This window comes from Anabrus simplex, chromosome 14 (genome assembly GCF_040414725.1).
Source record: "Anabrus simplex isolate iqAnaSimp1 chromosome 14, ASM4041472v1, whole genome shotgun sequence".
Taxonomy (NCBI): domain Eukaryota; kingdom Metazoa; phylum Arthropoda; class Insecta; order Orthoptera; family Tettigoniidae; genus Anabrus; species Anabrus simplex.
The window spans coordinates 94,795,126-94,807,380 of record NC_090278.1 but is presented as its reverse complement, the minus strand read 5'-3'; positions in this window follow the sequence as shown (position 1 = coordinate 94,807,380).

Sequence of the window (12,255 nt, the reverse complement as noted above, 5' to 3'; positions counted from 1 at the left end):
CAGCCAGTATGTAATTTTTGACGTTTGAGACTATCTTCTTATTTAACGCATTCTAGCACGCAGTCATATCTTTGAAAAAAGATTCCTTTTAATTGTGTAATGTATAAAAAACTGGTGCAAAGCTAACCCATAAGAAGGGGTTACGTTGCACCACTATTGCATTGTACTGATTTTTGAGAAATAGTGCAATGTTTGTCGTACGTTTATTAGCTAAGACAGGGAAGTACCCCGACTGCAAACAGCGACCGAAGGATGCATGTGTTACTTATCGATTCTCTCAAATTACACTTGAGCACTATAAAGTGTTTCCAAAAATGGTGCAAAGTTACATCTTAAGTGCAAAATACCTCAGGTTCACGGCACTTGGGACTACAACAATCAAATGATAAATTAAAAGATTTCACTTTTAATTACATTTGTAATTATTGAACTAAAATCTGGGTTTATTTCAATTAGCAGAAGTTCGTTAGTCAAACGGAAGCTGTAGTTCACTAATGAAAACATTTGCTAGTACAAATAAGTAGAGGAAAACATAACCAACATTTTAGCTGCAAATAATATCAGTTTCGTGTGCATATCAAGTGAAAAATTTGTGAATACATCTACACCAACTTTACCATGATATAGATCTTTAAAAATCGTATAATCTTGAACCGATCTTGCTTCGAGCTGCAAACCTAGTCTTACCTTTGCTGGTTGGACGCGTACATGATTTACAAAAAGCTCAAAATCACTTTCCATTGTCTCCTTTGGGAATGGAGGAAAAACTGTTCCTCCCATTCAGCACGAAATTTCCGTTTAGACGCTGACTGAGTTTGTTTTGAATGTGCCACTGACTGCTCTTCGTGTTTACTATGTTTACGTGTGACGGACTGACCTGCAACGTCATCTCGTGTAGTTCGCGAGGAGGTCAAGACCCATACATGATCTAAAACAAATAAGCGAGATGTCTACTGTGTAACTGTCCCAGCCAAGTTCTTAACTGCAGCTGAAACCAGGTTGCTTAGAATTCAAAGGTACTGTTGTCATTTTCTTAACAGTATCACAACAGATTATGATTTTATATATTTGTTGTCGTTACCAAACGTATTCTTTCTTCAGCTTTATATTTCCATTACTGATTCCCACCTGCCAAGTTCCCACCTATTAGACTACTACTAGAAATATTTCTTAATGCTTTCGTTCTGTTTTTACATGTATTTTTGACACTTCTGTTATGGACAGACAACCTGGTTTCATGGTTAAACATTCCAGAAGGCAGTGATATTTGTGCCTAACAATCTTTATTAAGTCAGAAGGATTTGTATTAACATTATCATAATCTTTATGTATCTATTGTTGTATTTTCATTTCTTGAACAATGGTATATAAATATAATAATTATATATGTTTGTAAAAAGATCTCTTTTATGAATTCTTTCATTGCCTTTGTGCTAAAGGTTATTTTGTATACTGATAGATTGAAATGAACTATATAAACTTTGGCATAAAACAAGAGAGCATTTAAAGGAATGAGTGTATACTGTAAGAAGTGTGTGTTTGTTTTGTTTTAATACGTCATCAGTGGAATGTATTTCCCGGAAGATAAATTCGGTCTTAATCTTTCATTTCATTTTCTTACCACTCTGCATTCTCTTGATGACATGTTCTAGAGCTGGTAAATATGTGTGGTGTACTGCATCGAGTTGCTCCATAATGCGACCATGATTTATATAACACAGAGTATTTACCTCGAAGTAGTGCCTTTTGTATCCAAATACAATTTCTCGAATGTAAGTTTTGGAGGAATATCTCGAAAACATTCTCCATATTTTCATTATCTCTGCATTTTACACCGACGTCGTGGACATGTCTTGTAAAGTGTAAACTGAAGACTAGTTTACACGCCGACACTGGGTTTCGCAACTGGCTTTCATATGAGTGTGCATACGTGAATTGCATTTTTGACACTAGCAGACTCATCAACGTCACCGGTGCTATCAGCATGAACTATAATCAATTTGTACATCATCTCTCCTTTAGCATTAATAAGCAACGAACATAATCCTTTGTTCATTACCAAACACTCCTCTGAAGGTTCTATACACATTTTGCTGTATGAATCACAGAAAGGCACAGTTGAAAAGTGTAAATAATAATTCTAATCCCCAGATTTAAACTGAAAATGGATCTTACACTGAAGCCTCTTCTCTTCTTTCCCCAAACATTGGGCAAAGAAGTAATTATCCGAAGTTCCTTCAGTGACCTCTCTATTAAAAACAAAAAGTTCTCCCCATACTGAGATCATTTCTGATTGTACACTGAAAGTAAACTTTAGCTTGTTCACGCTCTTACAAGACCAACAATCGTCATGTAAAATTTCCGAAATTCGATCTTTCCACTCACAATCGCAGTAAACTGGACAGCAATATATTCTGTATGAACATTTACGACCATGCTCTTCCAATTCGCCTCCCATCACAGTCACATTACAACCGGCATTGGCATTGTTAGAAGAGTAAAGTGGCTAAACTCTCAGCAAGGAGGTTTCTTATCCTCGCGCTACAGATTGGGCATTTCCTAACCTTTGCTGTGCATTCGCTGCATATCCTATGACCGTTTGTGCACTGTAAAATAGGTGCCATTGGCTTGTACTTGTAGCAAATACAACCTTCCATTAATTTTAGCGGCTCCTGATTAAATCCATTAGATTCTATCATCTTTTCAACCTTCTCTTCCATGGTGAAACGATCAACACCACTATCCATGTGCTGTTCCAGAACTTTATATTCTCGAAGCACGGCCGACTGCTCGAAGTTCCAAACTAAACTGGTAATTTTGAAGTAATAAACGTTTTTGATCCATTACTTGGTTTGCAAAACGAAGTGGGGATGTGAAGAAATAGCAAAATGTCTTGACTTGTACGCAGTCCAGACATGTTCATGGGATTTTAATGATGTTTCTTAAAAAATAAAGTCTAATAAACTATTGGTATGAAATCTATTCTGGAAGGAATGGATGCACTGACAGTTGAACTCAAAAACAACACGAATGAATTTACAATCAGGAAGATGACGAACAGTACGAAGTCCAGTAGTAGCACAGAATAAATTTATAAGCCAAGAATTCTCCATTCCAACATGCCTGATTCCTTCCTGACGAAAACAATTTCCAAAAGAAATTACTTTAACGATTTATTAACGTTTACAAAGATATAGAGTTTGATATTGTCCTTCGAGGTTCTTAAATGTTTTACAATTATATTTTTCAATAAAGTTGCAGAACATCCAAAACGCGTTCATCTATTTATACATTCCCAATTCCATATTCATCTGTTTCTTTTCTCAGCTTTTAAAATCACTGAAATCTCTGTGCCACCCGTATAGCTGCTGCAAGGATGTGAGCATCCATAATAATAACATAACACTCAAATAAAACGCATAAGATATTATGCACCTAGTGTCTTCATATGAACAATCATCGATGCAATTATTTCAATGAAGTCTGTTGCAAAACCCAGTGACGTCATGTAAATTAGCCTTGAGATTAAAACGAATTCAAATGGACCGGAACTACAAATTGCACGCAGACATGAATGCTGACCGTGATGATCAAACTCCTAAAGTGACGTCATATGTGTTACCAACCGGCGGTACCAGAATATCCCATGTTGCGTAATCGTAAATCGTTCTTGGAAATTTGATAAACATTTAGAAATGAATGAAAACTCTTTAAAACTAGCTAACTTACTGTAACTTCATTGATAAATAATGAAATTAAGTAATATTTGCATTCTGTTACGAGAGTGTTATGTTAGAGGCACAGCATAGTAGTGGTGCTTTTGATTATTATTATTATTATTATTATTATTATTATTATTATTATTATTATTATTATTATTGTTATTCAGTTTACCTAGCAATGTAGTTTCGGTCACATAGCTATCAAACCCCACTGTCGGCAGCCCTGAAGATGTTTTTCCGGGGTTTCCGATTTTCACACGAGGCAAATGCTGGGGCTGTAATTTAATTAAGGCTATTGTCGCTTCCTCCCCGCCCCTATCCCATCGTCGCCAAAAGACCTATCTCTGTCGGTGTGATGTACAGCAAATTGTTACGAGTTTCCCCTTTCCAGTTGCAGTGGGGTCGACATGTTAACAGCACTTTTCCAACTTCATCTATCGAACTACCATTGCTGATCCCTATGTTCCATTCTAAGTTCCTTCGTATTGCACTGTTCTTGATCCAGTCCAACCATATTTTTGTATCCTCCTTTCTTCCATCTACTTAACATGTACAAACCAATATCTGTTTATTTCTGTCCAGCATCCGGGAGATAGTAGGTTCGAATCCCACTATCGGCAGCCCTGAAAATGGTTTTCCGTGGTTTCCCATTTTCACACCAGGCAAATACTGGGGCTGTACCTTACTGAAGGCCACGGCCGCTTCCTTCCAACTCCTAGGCCTTTCCTATCCCATCGTCGCCATAAGACCTATCTGTGTCGGCGCGACGTAAAGCCCCTAGCAAAAAAAAAATATTTCTGTCCACTTTGTTGGGAAGCTTTTCCACTTCGATTTCCTTCCTGGCATCCACATTTCTTATACATACTTATCCTTATTAGTCTTTCCTGTCATGCTTCCTAAAAATTTCCTCTAAGTGGCCTGGATTTTACTCTCTTTTCGTATTATTATTGTTATTGAAGAGTACAAAGTTTTGAAATAAATGTATTTTAAAATGCGTTTGTTCAGCTAAGGTTGCCGATGGAATAGGCCAGTGTAATGTTTTAAAATATAAGCATTTAACAATTTTGAAGGATTGCTCTTAATCCTCTACAAAACAAGAGTTTCATAACCATGATTCACTTCATAACATGTTCATTCACACAGTTGACACTGGCAACAATAGTGATTAAATTAGTCCAAAAACGATGTCATAATTGACCTCTCAGAGTAACCCACTCTAGTGAAGTTTGGTGCACCAAAATTTAAAAACGATTGAAGCCAGTGAAGTTCATCTGTTGTTGAATTGAAAATACAGTGCCGCTTGGAAAATAATTCGTTATAAGACTGATATTAGCCTACATTGTATTGATCCTTGTTTTTCTTGTGTGAGATAAATTAATAATTGTTTTAACCATCCGAACATCTGGCCAAATTTGACCAGAAGAAGAAATAGGACACATCTTAAGACACCCAGGACCGGTTCAGTTGGTTTTTGAGGGAAGTGTAGATGGTAAGAACAGTAGAGGTAGCTGATATAGGATGCAGCAGTTACGAAGAATTGAAAAGGTTAGCACAGGATAGCGCTGCATCAAACCAGTCTATGGATTGATGACTCAAGCAGGCGGTAGATCGCTGGCCTTCTCAGCTCAAATTGGCAGCTTCGATCTCTGTCCGGTGGTATTTGAAGGTGCGTGAATAGCGCAGTGGCTTAGCCGAGGTTTTAATCCCAATCTACACTGAGTTGGAAATCACATGGCGTCAGGAAGGGCGTCCGACCAAAACTAGCCTGGATGGGCCCATTGTCCCTGGAAATGTATTTATTTATTTATTTTATTTATATATTTATTTTTATTAATTTATTATCAGCAACAGCATAGTGCCGAATTACAAAAATAACTGGGATATTTGAAGAAAGCCGTAATAGTGTTACACATTTCTACTCAAAAATCTTACCAGCTCTTTTGAACGAAGGGTTCATATTACACTAGTAAATATTGCAATAATATTGACAAAAAATACTTCCTACTGATGAAAGAATTTTCCATGGTTTGATTTGTTTGCAAACAGTGGACCTAGTCACTTCACAAAGTTTGTTTCTTATTCTCCCTGAGCGGAGTGTTTTGTTTTGTTTTGTGCAATGTGTATAAATGTTATTATAATACTTTTTTCTGTGGATATTGAGACTAGAATACTTAAGTTCCTTTTTATGATTTCTGTGCTTTCACGTTTTCCACGAGCATTTCGGAGTATTACGGGTAAATGGTAACTAAGTGTGTTGGGAGAAGTGAGTTAACATGTCAGATGTATTCTGAGTTATAATATATATTATTATAAAAATTATGTAAATAATATTTTTTGGTATTAGTATTAGAGTAAGTTCCTTTTGTACCAAATACTATATATATTCTTATATTATATATTAAAGCATTGCTGTGTTCTTGGTTGTTCGTGTGTGAGATGTGTTTCTAGAATGAAACACATGTTTGTGATGTACATATCTAAAGATCAGACAACGAACAGCTGAAGTTTCAGGAGCCTTATTATTTTTGGGAATTTTAATAAGTGTTTTGTTTTCTTGAGCATTGCTTTTAAAAAACTGCATACTTTCCTAGTCAAGATGAATGTATGCTATATTTATTGTGTGAGATCATTTTTTATGACGAGATATCTACTGAAAATAAAGTATTTTTCTTATAAACATTTGGTCGTTGATCATTTGTCGCCCTTGTCTTTGGTAGTGTTCCTGCGAGCCCTTCCGTAGCAGTTCGCCAAGAAACCGAAATAAATCTAGACTTTTGAGCAGATTTCTAGCCAGTTTAAGATTTCAAACTGTATTCAAAGTGTGTGTGTTGTTTGTATACGCTGAACCGATTTCACTGTTTCTTTCAGCGTTAGAAATATTTTTTCGTCTAGATTATTATTATTATAGGCTATAATTGTATAAATGGCGGGGGATCAGATAGTAAAATTCTATATTTTTATTCTATAGAATGTGGGAATGAAACAAGGAAGCAGGTCGTAAGATAAGTAGAGATTATTGTTCATGGTGAAGTTATGGATCCTAGTCTCACCTACATATTATTGCACTCTATAGGATACCACAAAACTGATTAAAACTTAAAATAATTTATTAGTACGTTAATAGTTTGTTGCATGTTTTTAAGCCCAGGAATGAATAAAGTGTGATTTATCTTACATTTTAGTGGGTAATTTTCTTGGAAATCTTCCCCGCTTTTGCGTTGACGGTGGTTGTGGAGGTGATTATTGTTTTAAGGGGAAATACAACTAGGCAATCATCCCCTATATAACACTAATCAGAGATAAAAATGGAAGGGATCCGATACTTCAAAACTTGAAGGTATCAGCCAAGGAAGACAAGGGCCACGAAGGGCGTGAAAATGAAAGACTCCCCAGGATTCGCAAATCTACTGTAATACGACAAGCGGAGTATACCGTGGGTGTTATTCTGCCACCCCCACCCACAGGGGGATGAAAGGGTAGGAGTGGGAAGGAAGCGGCCGTGGCCTTAAGGTACAGCCCCAGCATGTGCCTTGTGTGAAAATGGAAAACCGCGGAAAACCATCTTCAGGGCTGCCGACAGTCGGGTTCGACCTCTTCCGTTTTTACGCACTGTAGGCGCCCTGCGCTTCTGCTGGGATGGGGCCCTACCTAGGATGAATTTTAATTATGAAGACGACACAAAAACCCAGCCCCCGTGTGAGAGGAATTAACCAATGTAAGTTAAAATACCTGACCCGGACGGGAATCAAACGCCGGATCTCTTGGATCACAGGCCAGCGTGCTAACTCTGTAACCATGGAGCCGGACAAAATATGAACTGTATTATAATAACTCAAAGAAGAGCCAAGAAAGTAAAGAAATAATAAAATATTAAATACATTCAAGGTACTGGGTAAGAATTACTACGTACTTTAATCAGAAATGATTCACGATGTTTGCCCATTCATATTTCCTCTTAAAACAACAATGAAATGACTGCGGTTCTTCGTTATGTGGTACTTTTCGAGAGGACCAATAACGTAGGTACGGTATTTAAAAATCAAATTTTAGGCGCCTTCCCCTAAACTACCATTTCGTCCCGAGTGAATAACGTTGCTTATAGCCTAAATTGTAGTTTCTTATTCCCCGACTCTACATACCGGTACCGATTTTCATCAAACTCTGTTAACCCATTTTCTCATGGCTCGGCTTTCATATGGACTTAGCAACAAAAATACAAATTCAGGAATATCTCTGTTATAGCCGGTACGGTAAAAATGTACAAGACATAAATGCTCGAAAATTTAATGTTATATGACTTTAGTTATGCAGTATTTGTCGATAGGACCACTAGGAACATAAATATTCGAGAATTAAATTTTAGGCCTTTCCCTAAACTACTATTTCACTCAGCGTAATAAAATGATTTATAGCCTAGATTGCAGTGGCTCATTCTCCGACTTTACATACCGATTTTCATTAAATTCTCTTCAGCCGTTTCCTCGTGATGCACGTACAGACAGAAATTACGGAAAATTAACATGTGCATTTCCTTGTTACTGTGGACACGACCGATACAGAAATGCCATTCTTTTAAAATTTTGAGCACTGTACAGATATTTGCCTTATGGGTGCTATATATATATATATATATATATATATATATATATATATATATATATATAGAGAGAGAGAGAGAGAGATTCTTCCTCTGCGTAGAAGCTGCCCGAAGATAAAGAATACTACACAATGCAGTAAGTAAAGTATACTTTAATTATTTTCTGACGTTGTTTATCGGAATATATTTCGAATTTTATAATACTATCAGAATTGCTTTTAATGAAATGTTTACTCTAACTATACATTAATCACACACAATCACTCCTTCCACCCGTACAGACACCATGCTGGAAGCACTTCCGGGGAAATGCTGGTAAGAGATTCTAATTCTTTTTGATGCAGCATTCTCGATGTCTTAGGCGGCGAGAGTGAATGGTCAATGGTAGGTCTACAGTATGTGGTATATCTAGGACAGACACTGAGCGAGTAGTGTGGAGATGTAAAGAGCAAGGATGAGGAAAATTACTGGAAACATAGCAGGAATGTCTTCAGAAAGCAAAGGTTACTAGTCTCGGATTTAATTACTAGCAAACTCGTCCTCATGTGGTACAAATGCCTTGCCTCATTATCGATATGGCGATTTAAGGCTTATAGTAGGCTATAGGCCTACTCTCTCCATAAAGATAACTTCAGTAGTCTGGTATTGAATTAAATAAGTATTTGTCATCTTAGCTACGTGGAACACAATGATCAAGAACCAGATATTCTGAAATCGAATAAAGCGCAAGGACCCTGATGACATCCGCGCCGAAGTTCTTGAAGCACTACTGTAGATGCCGATTGAGTTTGGCACTAGGGTAACTGACCAGCCTCAACCTTTGTTCCAGATCCCATCACTCATATCACATACGAGTAAAATTCTCCTCGTACAATTAGTCGTAGGTTGCGAAGTTCTCTAGAACACCAAATTCCAGCAGATCATCGTCAGTCGGTTTGCTCATTGCTGAGCGACGTGACTTCATTTCTTCACTTCATCAGTAACTGCATCCTTAACGCGATTTTTCCATCCTGAGCGGTCTTCAGCTCTTTAGTGTGAAGATGCAGACCGGTGATCTTCTTTGCTTGGTCTAACCGTCTACCTGGTCTGGTGCCTTCAATTTTGCCTTTCAGAATGGTCTTTTCTCCTTCTCTCCTCAAAAGGTGTCCCAGCAACTGGAGGTAACTTTCACTAACGCGGGAAGATAAACGTTTTGTGATGCTCAGTTCGTCTATAATGGAGGCATTTGTTCTTATAGTATACGGACCATTCTCCGCCAACACCGCATCTCAAAGGCATCTATTCGGTTCTTGTCACTAGCCTTCATAGTTCAGGTCTCACAACCGTACAGGAAAACAGAAAACACCAGTGATTCCACCAATCGTATTTTCACTGCTTTGGATAATGCCCGGTTCTGCCAGATCTTTGTAAGTTTAACCATTGCGGCACGACCTAGGACAATCCGTCGTTTTATTTCTTTATCACAATTTCCCGTGTTACTGATTATGGAGCCCAGATATACACAATCATTCACCAACTCCAGATCTTTCAGGCATCCTGTTATTTGGAGTGGGATTTGACTTTGTCGGTTGGTAACCATTAGTTTGGTCTTTTGATGTTAATTTCTAGACCAAAATCCGAACTAATGATTGTCACTCTAGAGAGCAATTCATCAAGTTCTTGTCCACTTCCTGCATTCTACTGCAGAACAGGCAGGATATTTTTAAAGGTAGAGGAACAAGAGATGAGATCTTCAATCTCCGTCAACCCATTGAGAAAGCTCGTGAATTCACTTCACCAATGTTATTCTTTCATTGATTGCAAGAAGACTTTTGGCTATGTGCAATGGGCCATTCTTTGGAGAGCGTTATCCGAAATGGGAGTTCCAAGAGACCGTTGCCCGGTTTCTTCAACTCGCCGTTAAATTTTATTTAACAAATGTTATATAAGGAGCCTCCGTGGCTCAGGCGGCAGCGTGCCGGCCTCTCACCACTGGGTTCCGTGGTTCAAAGGTGGTGATGGTGGTGATTATTGTTTTAAGAGGAGGTACAACTAGGGAACCATCCTCTATATAACACTAATCAGAGGGGAAAATGGAAGGGAAGAATGAGGATATCGGCCGAAGGAAGACAAGGGCCACGAAGGGTGCGAAAATGAAAGATTCCCTAGTCCTCGCAAACCTAAAAGCGTCGGGGTCGGAAAAGAACAAGAGTTGACCAAGAGAGGTCGTATGTGATAGATGAAATTGAGGAGCCTGGCACAAGCAAGTGAAAGCAGTGCCAGGAATCGGCTCAGGGCCCCGTAGTCACCAACCCACGCTCCAAAGTTCAGAGCCCTTGGGACCCTTTTACTCGCCTCTTACGACAGGCAGGGGATACCGTGGGTGTTATTCTACCTCCCCCAACCACAGGGTGCGTGGTTCAAATCCCGGTCAGGGGGCCGATAACCTAGATGTTAGGTCCCTTTAAACAACAAGCATCATCATCAAATCCCGGTCACTCCATGTGAGATTTGTGCTGGACAAAGCGGAGGCGGGACAGGTTTTTCTCCGGGTACTCCTTTTCCTGTTAACTTTCATTCCGGCAACACTCTCCAATATCATTTCATTTGTCATTCATTCATCGTTGCTCCAGAGGAGTGCGACAGGCTTCGGCAGCCAGCACAATTCCCATCCTCACTGCTAGATGGAGGCTTCATTCATTCCATTCCTGACCCGGTCGAATGACTGGAAACAGGCTGTGGATTTTCAAATGTTATCTAACAACTGTTATTAATTCAACGCTTCGCTTAAACGTCTCCTAACCGAGCTCGATAGCTGTAGTCGCTTAAGTGCGGCCAGTATTCGGGAGATAGTGGGTTCGAACCCCACTGTCGGCAGCCCTGAAAATGATTTTCCGTGGTTTCCCATTTTCACACCAGGCAAATGCTGGGGCTGTACCTTAATTAAGGCCACGGCCGCTTCCTTCCCACTCCTAGTCCTTTCCTGTCCCATCGTCGCAATAAGACCTATCTGTGTCGGTGCAACGTAAAGCAACTTGCAAAAAAAAAAAAAAAAAGTCTCCTACTTCACGAGCCCATTTCAAAGATTTGTTGCGAAATAATTGTGTAAAAACATATAATTTAACGTTTCCGTGAGATTTCTGTTCGCGTTTGGCAGTGAGTGTCCTTGGTTTCTTTACATAAAGTACTCAGAGCAGTATATTCGTCATTTAATGTACCGCAACAAAAGCAAAAAGTGAAAAATTGGAATTGTATTTTGTTGCACATGGTTGACATTATTAGGGAGACGTAAACATGTGCAGTAAGAGGCAACAAAAGCGTTATTATACGGTACTGAATACAAGACAAACATGATTACAGATTCAACTTAAAAAGTATGCTTAAGTGTGCTTAAAGAATAGAAGACATGGTCGGTTATAGGAAATACAGTAGAGACAATACGCGATACTCTGCGAGATATCGAGGGATAGCGATTAGAGCTCTATCTAGCGGAGTGACCTGGAGTTAATGATTCTGTCATAAGAGCACGTGTATTTGTTTGTGAAATTTTTGGCGATATTTATGCGTTTGCAGTAAGTTGACATACGTAAGTAGTAGCGTGTGTCATTCCTCTGTATCTCCTCTCAATAAGAGTGGAAAGATATGTGGTGTGTTTGGCTGCAATAATTATGAAGTGCAGAAGGATTCGCGGTCTTCCGTTTCCCTCGTGACAAGAAAATGTAAGTAAATATTGTGTTTGCATAGTACATATTCTTCAAACGACACGAGAATTTTATAGTACTTCCTAAACTTCTGACCTGCGTGACCCATATTTTAACTGGCTTAAAAAATATAATAAGCTTATTTTATTGTACAGTGCAGCAGTTAACCTTCAATACCGATGTGTTGTTGTAGGTTCGATCTGTGGGTTTTGATTTAATTCAGGAAAATGCATGTGCATATGTGTGCGGCTGGTTG